Source organism: Onychomys torridus, chromosome 3 (genome assembly GCF_903995425.1).
Source record: "Onychomys torridus chromosome 3, mOncTor1.1, whole genome shotgun sequence".
Classification (NCBI taxonomy): domain Eukaryota; kingdom Metazoa; phylum Chordata; class Mammalia; order Rodentia; family Cricetidae; genus Onychomys; species Onychomys torridus.
In genome coordinates this window covers 34,937,742-34,950,859 of record NC_050445.1, presented here as the reverse complement: position 1 = coordinate 34,950,859, position 13,118 = coordinate 34,937,742, and the positions used below count along the sequence as shown (strand labels likewise).

The 13,118-nt window shown below is 41.0% G+C and overlaps 1 non-coding gene across 1 annotated transcript; it reads left to right on the top strand.

Annotated features, from left to right (window-relative positions):
- The first annotated feature begins 4,449 nt into the window (after window positions 1-4,449).
- Window positions 4,450-4,520, top strand: Trnan-guu. The gene has a single exon. It is a non-coding gene; the product is annotated as a tRNA-Asn (tRNA).
- The last annotated feature ends 8,598 nt before the right edge of the window (window positions 4,521-13,118 follow it).

Sequence of the window (13,118 nt, the reverse complement as noted above, 5' to 3'; positions counted from 1 at the left end):
GCAGGGGTAGGCGGATCTCTGTGAGTTTGAGGCTAGACTGGTCTACAGAGCAAGATTCAGGACAGGCTCCAAAACTATATAGAAAAACTCTGTGTCAAAAAAACAAAAATAATAATAATAATAATAATAATAATAATAAACAAAAAAGGGGGGCAAACATGGTTTCAGTTAGTGTAAGAGAGAGTATGAAAGAGGTTAATGGGGGGGATGAAAATGACCCAAATTTATGTTATACACATATGAATTTGCCAAAAAAAAAGAATAAAAAAATTAAAAAGACTCACACCTTTGTATGTAGTGATATGAGACCTTATCTCAAAGTGACAATCAAAGTTAAAGCCTGGGGACATAGTTAAGTAGTGAAATACCTACCTGCCTGGTACAAAGCCCTGAGTCCTAAAACTACAAAAGTTACAAGTGGTATATAGTAAAATTACCAATATCTCCATAAACATGATTGTTCTAAAAATATAATAAACTCATCACTTGCTAGCACTTAGAACAAAATCCCCATGTATATGAAAATTGTAAAAACTAACTGGTGTGGGTGTGTTTTTGTTCTTCTCTGGTGGACAGCACCTGATCTAGCCTTAGTTACACTATTACATAGTTTCCTAATGCACTTATTTGTTAGAACTGAAAACACAAACAACTTTATGTTCATTTGTAAAACAAGTTAGCCCTTAGATAATTAGATGTAAGTTGTATTCAGATAATCACCTGTGGTGGGGCATTTAAAAGTCATGAGGGACAAAATTCACATAAAATTATGAGGAACAGCTCCCCCATTTTTGCAAGAAGATTAGTATGTGCCCTTAACTACTGAGCCAATTCTCCAACCCCAGGAATACATTTCTATAAAAATCACAGAAAAAAAAAAATCACAAGATTCATGCACATTATCTTAGGGTTTCTATTGCTGTGAAGAGACACCATGGCCACAGCAACTCTTATAAAGGAAAACATTTAATTGAGGTGGAGGCTTACAGTTCAAAGGTTTAGTTCATCACAATTGAGGTGGCAGCTTATTATTTAGAGGTTCAGTCCATTATCATCATGGTGGGCAGCATGGTGGTATGTAGGCAGTCATGGTGCTGGCTACATCTTGATAAGAAAGCAATAGGAAGTCGACTGAAACACTGGGAGATATCCTGAGCCTAGGAAACCTCAAAGCCTGCCCCACACTAACACACTTCCTCTAACGAGGCCACACCTACTCCAACAAAGCCACGCCTCCTAATGGTGCCATTCCCTGAGTTTATAGGGGCCAATGACATTCAAACAACCACACACATCAAATCTGTAATGTGTAGTTAGTTGCTTGAGAGGATTGTGACTGGAAGGGGAAGAAGAAACATAACTTTGGGCAGAAATTGTTGCATTGATTTATGGTTATGTATATGAATTAGTTTTATACATTTTCAAAAATAGATCACTGTGCTTTGTTGAGAATGGATTAGAGAAAGACAAGAATGAAATTGGAACAACTAATTAAGAGAATATTTCAGTCATCCAGATGGCTACTCTGATTGTGGAGGCAAAAAAGACTGAAAAAGGTAATAAATTCAAGATACATTTTTGAGATTGAAATAACAGGACTGATAACTGGAAATGAAGGAATACTCATGAATGAGCCATATTTTTCTAGACTATTTAGGCCTTGTTGATGAGGCAGGCTCCTTGGTTAAAAAGAAAAAAAGGAGAAAGAAGGAAGGAAGGAGATAATGATTGAAATAGCATGTATGGAATGTAGAAGGACAAGTTCATGTGAAAAGAAAGCTTCAGGACTTCAGAAGAATAGTGATTGCCCACTTCAACCTGCTAAGCTTACTTTTAAATTTTTATTTATTGTATCACGTGTGTGCATATTTGTGAGTAGTGGAGTGCACTTTTGTAAATTACTCATATAAGGATATTTAAAATAAATATTTCAAGTCATGTTCTTGAGATGTAGTTTCAGATTTGAACCTTACTATATGCAAAGAAATGATTGTTCTAGGTTTGGGAAGATAGCTCAGTGGTGTTGGTCGATTAGCACTCATGAGACGCTGGATTTGGTCCCTAATACTGAAAGAAAAATCAGATTGATTCAATATTAATAAATACCAATGTCACATTGTTTGTGGATCTTTATTTTCCCCAAACCCTACTAACTGTGAGTTTTATTATTTGCTATTTTTAGTCTCACTTGGTGAGCATTTGAGTGTTAAATGTTGGGTATAGGTTTTGGTATGCAAGGTTACCTTAGGATTTGAAAGCAAAGAGAGAGAGCAAGAACAAATAAAATAACTAGAAAATTATTAACTTATTGTCAAAATATTAGGAGGGAGAAAGAATAAAGTGAAGGCTAAAAGCTCCCGGGCTGACTTACGTTAAAAGGGAGAGATTTCTAAAGAGATGACTCAGTCTGAGATTTAAAGGACTAGACACACTGGTGCCATTTTATTTTTTAAATATGACCCATGTCAAGACCTTGATGTAGGGATATCTTTAGAATATTCCAGGAATGGAAAGCTAACCAACCAAGTCAGTGCACAGTGGAAGGAAGTCAGGAAAGACGCTGATTTGGATGAAGTTTAGATTTCTTCCCAGTGGCATAGGAGACAATTGAGCAATAATGTATAAGAGTGACTTGACTCTACTTATCAAAACATTGCTGGGCCTGGCTAAGGTGGCACACACCCTTAATTCCAGCACTCAGGAGGCAGAGGAAAGCAGATCTCTGGGAGTTCGAGGCCAGCCTGGGTCTACAGATCAAGTTCCAAGACAGCACAGGCTACACAGTGAAGCCCTGTCTCAAAAACAAACAAATATAACCAATATAAAACCAACATATGTATATACATGGGGAGAGAGAAACAGAGAGAGTTGTGTTTGCTGTGGGAAAGAGTGGAGGGTGGCAGATCTCTATGAGTTTGAGGCCAACCTAGTCTACACAGAGGGCATTCTAGGCCAGCCAGAGCTCCACAGTGAGTCCCTGTCTCAAAATAAATCTTATTTTATTTTATTTGTATGTATGTGGGGACAGGGTGCTCATGGATGTCAAAAGAAAGTTTCAGATTCCCTAGAGCTAGAGTTATAGGCAGTTATGAATCCCTTCACTTGGGCACTGAGAACTGAACACTGGTCCTCTGCTAGAGCATAAAGCCCTCAGTTCAATTCCTGGCATGCTATAAAAGGACCAAGTTGGCCCCAACACTTGGGAAATGGAAGCAAGATAATCAGGAGCTTAAGGCTGATCTAATCTACATAGTGAGCTTGAGGCCAACCTGGGCTACATGAGACCCTATAACAAATAAGTAAATAAATGCAACAAACAAACAAAATGCTATATAACATACACTCCAATCTTTAATTTGCAAAATGCGCCTCATTTCTCTCCCCCAACTTCAACCCTTTCCCAATAAAACCTTATCAAAACAAGTAGCTGCATTCAAGCTATAGTTTGCTAATTTAGTTTTTTCAAGTCATTTATTTAAGAGGAAATACAAATTGCACATTAATAAATGTCATACAACTAAACGGTTCCATTATGTATAAGTGTGCATGAATGGGTGCATGTGTCTAGTGGCTATGAATCTTACACAGGTGTGCCAGGAACCTTAATGACAGCATTAGTTGTTATAACAAACCAGTGGGGGTGGCCCAAATCTAATCAGTAGCATAATGGATGAGTAAATTGAACTAGTTTAATAAAGTGTAATTCTGTACAGGAAAAATAGTAAACTACAACTTCACTGTCAAGAATGAATTTCAAAGTCCAGTGTTGGTGACACATGTCTTTAATCCCAGCACTCAGGAGGCAGAGGAAGGCAGTTAGATCTCTGTGAGTTTGAGCCCAGCCTAGCCTACAGAGTGAGTTCCAGGACAGCTAGGGCTACATAATGAAACCTGATCTGGAAAAACAGAAGAAGAAAAAAAAAACACAAGATTTTTTAAATTATGTGTATTTGGGGAGGGGGTGTATGTGCACATAAGTATAGGTGTCCCCAGAGGCTAAAGGTGTGGGATCCCCCTGGAGCCGCAGTTACAGGCAGTTGTGAGCTGCCTGTGTGGGTGCTGGGAAATGAACTGTCATCCTCTACAAAAACAGTATGTGTTGTTAACCACCCAGCAACCTTGCCAGACCCTTGCCAGGTACTTTTTTACTAGTCATTCAAGAAATACATGATCCTTTTCTTATTCAACTTAATTTCTCATTATGGAGATTAATTTACTGCATCAGTAGATTGAAGGGAGAAATATATGTACTTCTAATAGATACAGAAAAAGTTTTCAGTACAAGTCAATTCTTAAAATATGATTCATTACAAAGGAGGAATAAAAGGAGTTCATCAGTCCACTAAAATCTCATAGCAAATATACTTAATAGGGGAATTTTTAGAAATATTTTCTCTAAAATATGCCAGCAATGGGGCTGGAGAGATGGCTCAGAGGTTAAGAGGACTGGCTGCTAGCTCAGTCAGTAGAGCATGAGACTGTTAATCTCAGGGTCGTGGGTTCGTGCCCCACGCTGAGCGCCAGATATTAGTGGAATTATTAAGGCCACTCCACGTAGTTAAAAGGGAGGTTTATTTTGTGGGGTAACTTAAAAGTGAAGGGATAGGTAAAAAGGTCTGGGAAAGGTGTAGCACAGTCCGGCGGTGTTCTCTGGAGAACTCTACTCTGTCTACCTCCAGCGTCCAGGGTCCAGGAACCAAGAGAGCTGGCACATCTGGATCTCAGGTCTTCAGGGTCCTCTCTCTGCCCTGCCTTGTAAGCGTGACAGTTACCAAAGCCTCAGTGGGGGTTGGAACTTCCAGATCAAAGCTGGAATGGCTACCCACTACAACCTGAGTTCAATTCCCAACAACCGCATGGTGGTTCACAACCATCCATAATGAGATCTGGTGCCCTCTTCTCACATGCAGTCATACATGCAGGCAGAATACTGTATACATAATAAATAAATAAATCTTTTTTTTAATGCCAGGAGTCCTCATTATTACTATGGGTACTATTCAGCATCATAGCAGAGGGCCTCAGCCAAAGTAAAAAGACATTTATAAAATGAGATATGGTTGGGCACAGTGGTGCATGTGTGTAACCCCAACACTTGAGAGGAGTATCAGGAACTCAAGGTTATCCATCAGTGTGTAGCAAGTTCAAGACCAGCTTGAGCTATATGAGACCCTGTCTCAAAAGAGAGAAACAAGAAGAGAGAGAGGGGAGAAAATATTATACATACATAAAATAATATATGAAGCTTCTATTTGCAGTGGGTGGTAATTAATGCAGAGGCCCACAACTGTACAAAATTCAGAGAATAAGAAATTGCAGAATAATCAGCCCTGAATGAAACATCTGTATTTCACGCCCTTCCCCCAAGGCTCTGAGATCATTGTGGAAAAGGGAACAGAAAGACTGTAAGAGCTAGAGACAGTGAATGACTACAAGGAATCAGTATCTTTCTGACATAATAAGGGAGCTGCACATAGAAACTCATAGTAGTTATGACAACATGCACAAGCCCTGTGCAAGCTCAAGCTAGACCAAAGCCCAGAATGGGAAGGGAAGGTGGACATGAAGTCCCACTCTTGGCCAAGGAGCTATGAGCAATTGATAGTGGCTGAATGGAGGAGAACCAACTTTTCAGCAGTGTTTTTTGTTGTTGTTTTGTTTGTTTGTTTGTTTGTTTTTTGTTTGTTTTGAGACAGGGTCTCAGTATATAGCTCTGGCTGCCTCGGAGCTCACTCTGTAGACCAAACTATGCTGGAACTCATAGAGATCCCCCTGCCTCTGCTTCTATGCACCACTACACCTGATAAGAATCAGTTTTAAGAGTGCACTACCTAGCTGGGTAATGGTGGCTCAAGCCATTAATTAATCTCAACACTCAGGAAGCAGAAGCAGGTGTATCTCTGAGAGGTGGTACATACCTTTAATCCCAGCACTAACCATAAAGGTTTGGAGGTCTGTGCAGACAGATGGGAAGTGACAGAGCTGGGCAGGAAGAGGAAGTGATATAGCTGGGCAGACAGAGGAAATGAGATGGCTGAACAAAAAGGCATATAAGCAAGCGTAGGTATACAGGAAGTAGGTCTCTTCGGCGGAGGATCTCCAAGTGATAAGAATATGGCTGGCTTCTTTCTGCTTTTCTGCTCTCTCAGCTTTTTACCCCAATATCTGGCTCAGGGTTTTTATTAATAAGACCGTTTAGCAATTCACCTACGGTGCATCGGGATGTAGTTCAGTGCTTGCCTGGCATGCACAAAGCTAGAGTTTGGTCTCCTGAGTCATACACAAAAAGGATACATGTGAAAAAATAGTATAATTTGTTGAATCTTAATAATAGATTTTTCAGGTAAATCCTTATTTTGTATCCCAGCCTGCCCTTAAACTTGCCTTCCTCCTGAAGAAGATTACAGTCCTGTGCCACCAAACTTGGCTTGTTAATAGATTTTAATGAAGTGACTGCAATCTTAGGCTTTCAGAAATACTGCTAAGTTGATTCTGACCAGTATTCTCCCTTACCATGCACAGGAGGTAGAGCCTCACCCCGCAAGTGCTGCATAGTATAGACGTACAATAAGATTTAGTGGGGATCAGGGCATGGTGGCTCATGTCTGGAATTCCAGAACTCAGTAGGTCAAAGCAGAAGGATCACTGCTGGTTTGAGATCAGCCTGGTTCCATAGTGAGTTCCAGGCAGCCTGGGTTACAAAGTAAGACCCTTCCTCTAAACAAAGGATTTAGCGTGGAGACACACAAGTACAGGCACAGTTGCAGCAGAGTAATAGTCTCCATTGCCCTGCAGGAATGTTGAATATTTGTTAAGTGGACTGTAATTTTCTTCGGTGGTGTCAGAGACTGAACACAGCCTTCTACATTGCTAGGCAGGTGCTCCTACCTACCCTGGAGCCTCACACACCTTCTCGCTTACTGAACTCTTTTAACTACAAGTAGAGAATGGGAAGCAGAAAGTAACCTAGGGAATTGTGTAAGAACTAGAACCTTCTGGTGAAAGAAATGGCTCTTAGAAAAGAGAAGCTTCTGGAACTCGTGTGCCGAGCATAGCCTTTTTCATTTTTTTCCATTACATCAACTTCTTGGGAGGCTACGTATGTGGTTAGCTACAGAAGTGCTGTGTAACAAACTGTCCAGCCCTGTGCATTGGCTTACAGCAGTAGTCAATTCTCTGATGTGCAGCTTTTGATCTTCAGGGCCAGGAAGCCATGCATGCATCTAAGTTGGGTGCATCAGGGTGCCTGTGCTTCAAGCTGCGGTAACCATCTTGGAAGGAATGAGGATTCTCTCTTATTTAATGCCTACATGTGTGTCTGGGCACCACTTGTGCACAGGCCCTCTGGAAGAGCAGTCAGTGTTCTTAACCACTGAGCCATCTCTATAACTCCAGGAATGAAGATATTCCAAAGAGACACCCCTGTGCTTCCCTTTAATTACTAGACTGTTGAAATAGTGAACCCTGAGAAATTAGAATTTTCCCAGGAGCCTGATACTGAGAGAAATAAAAGCCCTGGTGTCAGCCACAGAGGGGAGCTGGTTTCCTGGGGAGAGATTTCACACCATACCAACAACTTGTAAAAACCAATTGACAAGAGAATCTGGGGCCAGAATAATGATAACGGGCAGGACCACGCCTTGACTTGGACTGCTTGGTTATTTATACCATTTGTCTTCTTTTTAAAAAAAAACTATTTATTTTTTCTGGAGCTGAGGATCGAACCCAGGGCCTTGCACTTGCTAGGCAAGCGCTCTACCACTGAGCTAAAGCCCCAACCCCATCCATTTGTCTTCTATTTAAACCTGCATCTCATGTTAGGACCTGCAAGATAGACTGGACTGCTTTGTTCTTGCCAATGTGGCAACACTGAAGAAGTCTTTTTTTTTTTCTTTTTTTTTTTTCCTGCTTTTCATTGTTGTGAGTTTTTGGTTTGTTTTGGTTTGGTTTCATTTTTTTGTTGTTGTTGTCATTTTTTGTATTTTGAGACATGGTCTCTCTATTACATAGCTCTGGTTGTCCTGGAACTCACTCTGTAGACCAGACTGGCCTGGAACACACAGAGCTCTCCTTGCTTACCACCACCACACCTGGCCCACCACTGTGGTTTTTTTGTTTGTTTGGTTGGTTGGTTGGCTGGTTGGTTGGTTGGCTGGTTGGTTTTGTTTTGTTTTGTTTTGTTTTGTTTTGTTTTGTTTTGTTTTGAGACAGGGTTTCTCTGTAGCTTTGGAGCCTGTCCTGGAACTCAATTTTAGACCACGCTGGCCTCGAACTCACAGAGATTCACCTGTTTCTGCCTCCAGAGTGCTGGGATTACAGGCGTGCGCCACCACCGCCCGGCTCACTGTGTTTTTATTAACCTGTTGAGGAAGGCTGTCCAAACCCAGGTTGTCAGTGTTGTCCCAGCCCACCCTCTGACAGTCCTGACAAGCTAGCTGGGCTTAATCATGTGGCATCTCATTGCATGTGTGAAGAGGGTGCATGTCTCTGATGGCAGAGGCAGACACGCAGGAAGGCAAGCCCAGATGGGTGGGCACTTCCAAGCCTCTCCATGTATCACATTTAGCAACAATTCAATAATCAAAGCATGTCACATGGTCGAGTTCACCCATCAGAACTTCTGGGAAGTAGAGTCTTCTCATGGAAGCTGGGTGAGTGACTATTTGCTGAAGAATTACTTATCAGATAATGAGGGAAAAGAGGAAATATCAAGAACCATATACATTTGTCTCTGTCCACTCCACTTTCTCTTTCTTGGAGGCTCAATAAAGATTTTCTTTTATCCTTTCACTACAAACATCCAAAAGGAAATTGTATGAATACTAGAAGCATTTACTAAAAAGCCATAAAAGACAAAAAAAAAAAAATGTAGGCTTTGAGCTAAGGAGTTGGAGTTTAAAGAGAGACTTGAATACATTTCTCTCCAAGGGGCATTTGATCTCTCAAAAAAAAAAAAAAAAAAAAAAATCTGACAGATAGCCTGTCTTTGTCCAGAGGCCAAAGGTAAAGTCCTGACCACCAAAGACAGAGGGTGCCCTTCCCTGTATGTGCTAAAAGATCACAGCTTTTGCTGTGGGGGGTCAGTTGCTAGCCTACGGGGAATGGCTGAAAAATGGAGTGGCATCAATGGCACCAAAACCCAAGGAAACACACTGACTCCACACGGCCTGGAGCTGGAGAGCTCCTCACTTTCACTGGGAAACGGAAACGCGATGCCTTTGAAAGTAGGGGGAGGGGTTCAATTCCAGGGGGTCAACTAGGCAATCCCACAACCATCTTAAACGGTTAGAAAGTGTCTTAGTGACTCCCCTACCCCAGACAGGGTTTTTATGAGTAGCCCTGGTTGTCCTGGAACTCACTCTGTAGACCAGGCTGGCCTTGAACTTGGAGATCTTCCTGTTTCTGCTCAAGGAATTAGAACTTTGGTTTTTCTTTTCTTTTCTTTTCTTTTTTTTTTTTTTTTTTTGAGACAGTATCTCATGACATAGACTAGGCTGGCCTTGAACTCACAGAGATCTACCAGCCATTGCCTCCCAAGTACCAAGTACTGGGTCTAAAGGCATGCCCCGCATTGCCTGGCCAGAAACTATTAAAAGTGACATCACAATAAATAAATAAGCAAAATTAATAATATTTCAAGTGACATCACATAGGTCTGGAGAGATAGCTCAGCATTTAAGAGCACTTGCTGCTTTTGCAGATGACAGTAATTTCACTCTTAGCACCTATGTCAAGTGGCTCACAACAGTGCTAGAGGAGGCAACTCCCTCTTCTAGCCTCCATGGGTATCCACATGCATGGGTGCAAATACACACAGAGACATACACAAACAAAAATAAAACATTTTATAGTAGCATCACACTGTTGAAGAACATTCAATTAGAATGCTCTTCAGATTTAGTTATTTATTTTTATTCATGTATATGTGTCTGAACTGCATCAGTTTATGTGCACCTTATATGTGCAGCAGCTCACCGAGGCCAGTGGATGACATTAGCATACCTATACCTGGAGTTACAGATAGTGGGGCCCCTCCATGTGGGTGCTGAGAACTGAGCCCTGGTCCTCTATGAGAGAAATAAGCATTTTTAACTTTTGAGTGAGCTAGCTTTCTCCAATCATGACTGGAAATTTTAAAGCTGATTTAGTCACCAAAAATAAGAATTCAGTATATGGATTTTACAAATTAGGCATTGCTGAAAAGCAATGATTGAACTAGATAGTAGAAGAATGATCCATAGTGAGACTCATAGATAAAAAATGAAGTAAAATATAAAACAGAATAAGATATATATATTTTTTTCAGTGTGATGGTCTAATACAATTTGTATAACTAAAGGAGAAGAGACAAAGTGGAATTGGGGCAATATTTGGATATTACATCATATAACTAATGAAAGACCTTGATTTTTACCGGTTGAAGATGTCTAATAAGCTACCCCAAAAGGTAAAGAGAAATAAGGAAGCCATACGTATTTATTCAGTGCCCTGGCTAAAGAGACAGCAGTGAGTGTTATGACAACATATATTGAGTCCATCTTTTTAATCCAATGTGATGATCACTACCTTTTTAAATTGGACTGTTTAAACCATTTACATTTAATATGGTTGTCATTAAATTTCAATTGACCATATTAATAATCTATTTCCCTCTCTTCCTTTTTCCTACTGTCCCTCTCCTTTTCTCTCTCTCCCCTTCTGATCTTTATCTTTCTCCCTCTTGATCCTCTTTTCTAGCTTTGTTTTGTATTGAATATATTTTATTATGCATTTTATCTCCAGAACTGGCTTATTAGATTAAAAACCTCTTTTTGTTTGGTAAGTGCCCTAGGCTTTATATCTTTAATGTATCATGGTCCACCTTTAATATTGTACTACTTCACTATAATATAAGAATTTCTTGGGGCTGGAGAGGTGGCTCAGCATTTAAGAGCTCTTGCTGCTCCTCCTGAGGACCCAAATTTGGTTCCCAGCACTTGTGCTGCAAAGTTCACAACCATCTGAAACCTCAGCTCCAGGGGTATCCACTCTCAAACACACACACACACACACACACACACACACACACATAATTTAAAAATTAAATAAAAAAAGGTTTGACCTGGTGGTGGTGGTGCACACCTGTAATCCCAACACTCGGGAGGCAGAAGCAGATGGATGTAGGCAGACTTCTCTGTCCTGCCAGCCAGTTCCCAAATAACCATACAGAGACTTATTATTAATTGCAAATGCTTGTCTGATAGCTCAATTTATCACTAACTAGCTCTTACAACTTGAATTAACCCATATTTCTTATCTACACTCTGCCATGTGGCTCAGTGCATTTTCTCAGTATGGCAAGTTCATCTCCCGCTTCCTGTGCATCTCCTTGCAATGCCCGAGACTCCTCCTCTTCTTCACACTCTCTTTTTGTCTAAAGAAAAAGAATCTTGTTCAAACTGTAGCTCAGAGATAGAGCATATTCTTCATGTAGAGGAAAAGCCATTGTTGGGAGAATCGTCAGAGAATTTCTACCATGCAAGGTCAGAGAAGAATCTCTAATTAAAACATTTAAAATAATTGGCTCTAGTTACTCGCCTGGAATGACATGACTGAGCACAACAAATCCAACTTAGCTTCCATCAGGCACAGCAGAGCCTGCCCCGGAAAACTCCAGTCCCTGCCCAGAGTCAAACATCTGCTAACCAGGACTAGGTACTTTTGTATGGTAGGCATTGCATAATGGATATTCCAACTGCAAGGAGGATAGCTCCCCCAAAACACTGCTACAATCATTGTGTTATTGCTACAATCATTGTGTTGCTGCTACAATCACTGTGTTACAGGAGGCTCTGGGTTTAAAACCTAACCCTACAACAACAAAATAGGAGATGACTTTTTAAAACCTCTTTACCAGTGTCCTTTGTGCTTGCTGTTTTGTCGTGCATTTTACATAAGTCCTTAATTCATTGTTACTTAGAAGTTCTAGAATTAACAAACTCTGTTTCTTCTACCCTCTCACAACACTGTTTTTGCAACCCGAAATGCTAGCAGCTCCCCCCCCTGCCCCTCCCCACACACACATAAAACATCCAGACTTCCAGCTGGCTGATCAATTTTTAGCTGATATAACACTGTCTACATGAAAGCAGTGTTAAATTCCAGTTTTCCAATCTTACAAGACTTCCCTGAACTCCAGATATGAATCACAGGCCCTACATACCAGCTATAAACTGAGATTCCCATGACTGCTACCTTGGATTTGCTTAATTTACTCAAGTGGCTAACAGAACTTAGAAAAACGCCACCCTTACATTCAGTGTAGAGCAGTGGTTCTCATCATGTGGGCCACGACCCCTTTTGAGACGAACAGCCTTTTCATAGAGATCACCTAAGACCATCTGCACATCAGATATTTACATGATGATTTATAACAGTAGCAAAATGACAGTTATGAAGTAGCACCAAAAATAATCTTATGGTTGTGGGTCAGCACAGCATGTATTTGTATTAAGGTTCACAACACTAGGAAGGCTGAGAAACAGCGTGCAGAGGCTATTACAATGGTTACATGTGGAGAGGTACGGGGATGAGAGAGACAGGGAATGCTGCAAATCCTCTGTGCCCTCTTCTAGTACGACACCACCTTCCAGGACCATCAGCGCGTTTTCCCATCTGGAAGGGCTCTGTACCCTGTTCTTTATGGGTTTTGTGGAGGTTTCATTACATAGGCATGACTGATTAAATCACTGGCCTTTAGGGGGCAGTTTAACCTCTAGCTCCACCCTCCACCCTCAGTTCCAGAGATTAGAGACAGGACTGAAAGTCCCAACCCTCTAATCCTACCTTGGTCCCATCCTGAATCTACCTAGGGACTGCCAGCCTGTAGTGAACCAACCAGTAAACAAAGGACGTTGGAAACTGGGCGGTGATGATGCACGCCTTTAATCCCGACCCTCAGGATACAGAGACAGGCAGATCTCTCTATAAGTTTGAGGCTAGCCTGGCCAAGATTCCAAAAATTTTAGGAGTTGTATTCCAATGAACTAAACTAAGACCAATGTGGTGATATATTATGTACCCTAATAAACTTGCCTGAGGATCAGAAGACAGATTAGATTAGACATAAAGGTCAGACA